At 38.9% G+C, this 3,490-nt stretch overlaps 1 non-coding gene across 1 annotated transcript; it reads right to left on the minus strand.

Annotated features, from left to right (window-relative positions):
• Window positions 1–2,366: 2,366 nt before the first annotated feature.
• LOC141615609 (small nucleolar RNA R71) lies at window positions 2,367–2,473 on the minus strand. The gene has a single exon (XR_012530021.1). It is a non-coding gene; the product is annotated as a small nucleolar RNA R71 (small nucleolar RNA).
• Window positions 2,474–3,490: the final 1,017 nt, after the last annotated feature.

Genomic DNA, 3,490 nt, shown 5'->3' on the forward strand with positions numbered 1-3,490 from the left:
GTCCTTGGTAGGAAATGAGTGCAAACCTTGCATTTTCATGGCAAAAATGAGGCTAAATTGATTGAATTCAATGACCAAGCATCAAGGAGAGACAAGATTAGAAGGCCTTTGTACATACTATAGCAGATGGGCAATGATGAGAAAAGATCCTTGCACCCCCGAGGAAATCCTCAAGGATTTTATGAAGAAAAAGGAAGAAAAGAAGAAGGAAAGAAACTGCCTGACAATCCGTGCGGATTGCCCTGAAGACGCCCGTCCACCACCACAATCCGAGCGTCTTCCTCCACAAGACGCCCAGGCAGAACCTCCAGAAGACGCCCGTCTTCACCCTCTGGACGCCCGTCCAGAAGCTCCCAAATCCGCCCGTCCCGTGCTAAAGACGCCCGGATTCCCAGACAGTCCATTTCGTCTTCTACAAGCTTCAAGGAAGGATGCACATCTTTTTCTAAGACCGGCGAAAAAGAGACCGGAGTCTCCCTAGAGACCGGCGATTCCTCAAGGACTTAATCGTCATTTAAGCCCTTTGTAAACCCTAATTTATGTATCTAATCCCCACTATAAATACCCCATTAGTCTAATTAGAAGAGCATGTTCTTCTTAGCAATCTTTAGTATACTTAATATCAATCAAATCTCTCTTTAATCTTGTAATCAATATTTAATCAAGTTTTAATACAAGTTTTGTTTCCTTAATCTCTCTCTTGTTCATCCTTTATTTTGGGTAATTGAAGATTATTTGGGTTATTATTGGGAGATTGACAACCTTCCAATCAAGCATCAAGTACTTCTTTTATTCTTTGCTTTATTATTGGAATCATTAGTAGGTATAATTCTCTTAATCCCTTTTTAATTATTGTTAATCACTTTTATTTATTCATCATCTTTTACTTTGTTGGTATGATTGACAACCTTGCTAGCATGTTCAACATGATAATGAGTGAGTAGTTTCCTTAGCTAGGGTTAATGGGTAATTAGGGGAAACCAACATGGGGAATGATTCATGCTTAAATTAATATGCTTTCATAATTTATTTGCTTGCTTGTTGTGATCTCAACTTATGCACATGTTATGTTTGATGAAATGCTAAGCCTATGAATCCTTGCATTTACAACCATCACCTATCTTTTCAATGACACTTGTAAGACATAAACCAACTCGAGTCTCATTAGACCATGCATATTGTTGAGTAGGGAAGATTAAGTCGACTTGTAGGTGTTGTACAATCTAATCGATTCGGCTCCGGGACCCAAACTTTCCTAGGATTGTAAGATATAAACCAACTCGATCCATTACAACAATAATTGCTTGCTTATAACTTGAGAATATGTTTGTATGATCAATTCCCATGAATCTCCTATGACCCCATGACACCCTAGTGCCTTTTATCAATTGTTTACATCCCATTTTATTTATCTTGCTTGTTTACTTTCATTGCTATTTAGTTTAGTGATCTTCTACTTCAAACCCCAATTGTGACACCCTTAGACACCACTAGTTGCAATAGAAATCTCATCTCCATTCCCGTCCCTGGGGATCCGACCTTTACTTGCCTTTTTTCTAATTGTAGAGTTGATTGGTGAAGGTATAAATTGTGTTTTGGTCTAGGTGCTCCTAACGACAAGTACTGAAAAATAAACCCCACGAGGGATCACGACAAAAATGGCGCCGTTGCCGGGGACGGTGTTAACTTGATTTAGATTTTCTTGTATTGTTATAATTAGTTGTGTCTTTCTTAGCCTTGGGGAAGTAAAACTCCTCAAGGTTTGTTCTAATTATTTTCGAGTTGTTTGATATTTTGCATGTCTAGAAGATCACAAGGTAACTTGTTACCCTTTGATCACGAAATTGAAAGGACTTTGACAACCAATAGAAGACTTGCTAGGAGAACTTTGAGAGGTATTGGTGAGGTTGTAGATATTCAACCAAATACTATTGAGTTCATCAACTCTTTTGAAAGAGAAGGTGAGGAGAACCCAACACAAAATCAACCCACAATGCCTAAGTTTTTATCACATTCCGTACCTACCGAGGAGAACCTACCCAATGGTACTCCCACACCACAACATCTAACCGGAAATTTTATTGCCAAATCCGCATTTATCCAATTAGTCGAAAGAAGCCAATTTGGGGGGATGCCTAGTGAAGACCCTCATTCTCATATGGAGACTTTTTTGCGACTATTGTGATGCGATTTCTCAAACCGGTGTAACTCAAGACCAAATTCGATGGGTCTTATTTCCTTTTTCTCTAATTGGCACCGCAAAACAATGGTTGAAAGGCCTTGATAAGGCTACTCTCGAAATTTATTCTTGGAAAAAGTTGGCTCTAGATTTCTTCAAAAAGTTCTATCCACCAGAAAAGACTAACATGCTAAGAGCTCAAATTATGGGCTTTAAGCAAAGAGATGAAGAATATTTGTATGAAGCTTGGGAGTGATTCAAAGGAATTTGTCGCTCATGTCCTCACCATGGACTTAGCGAGTGGTTCTTGGTACAACAATTTTGGAACGGTCTTTATGAAGATTCAAGGAACATTCTCAACATGGGATCAAATGGAATGTTCACCGAAGTTGATGACAACCAAACTTGGAACAAAATTGAGGAACTGGCGGTCCATAACTCACAATATAGTAGACCTCGCAAGGCTACTAGAGGAGGAAAGCATGAAGTGGACTCCATTACTCAATTGGGTGCTCAACTTAGTGCTCACATTGATACCATCAATTTGAAGTTTGAAAAAGCTATGGCTAGACTTGAAGAAGCCTCAAAATCACCAAAGCATCATGTTAATGCCATGACGGCATCTTCATCAATCCCAAGTGGGATATGTGAGAATTGTGGAACTTTGGGACATGACCAATATGAATGTAGGGGAACAAATGAACAAGTGAATGCTTTCCAAGCATACAAGAGTGACACCCCTTATTCAAACTATTAAATGAAAATACCAAATTTCATCCAAATCTCTCATACAAAAGCCAAAATGTTCAAAACCCTCAACCAACATACACCCCACCTCCCATGAGAAACCAAATCAAAGACCCTTTTACAAGCAAAACCAAGGTTACCAAAATCAAACTCCATACAATCAACAAAATGACCAAGGTTTTGATGTTCAAAAAGCGGTCCTCCAAATGCAAAAGAATCAACAAGAGTTTTTCACTCAAATGCAAAAGGATAGTCAAGCAAAAGAAATCACCATCAACAACATCCTAGCTCACACCAAAATATTGGAAACCCAATTGACTCAACTAGCATCTTCAAGCTCACAAAGACAAAAGGGGCAATTACCACCTCAAAGTAATCCCCAAGACATGAAACAGTTAGTGCCATTCACTTGAGGAGTGGTACAAGGTATGAAGCAACAAAGAAGCAAGTTGAGGATGAAGTTGTGGAAGCTAGTGACAAAGAAGAAATTGCGCAAAACTCCAAGGATGGAGAACCATCAAAAGAAGAAATTTCAAAGAAAAATGAAGACAAGGTCAAGGAAAA

Source organism: Silene latifolia, chromosome 11, assembly GCF_048544455.1.
Source record: "Silene latifolia isolate original U9 population chromosome 11, ASM4854445v1, whole genome shotgun sequence".
Taxonomy (NCBI): Eukaryota; Viridiplantae; Streptophyta; class Magnoliopsida; order Caryophyllales; family Caryophyllaceae; genus Silene; species Silene latifolia.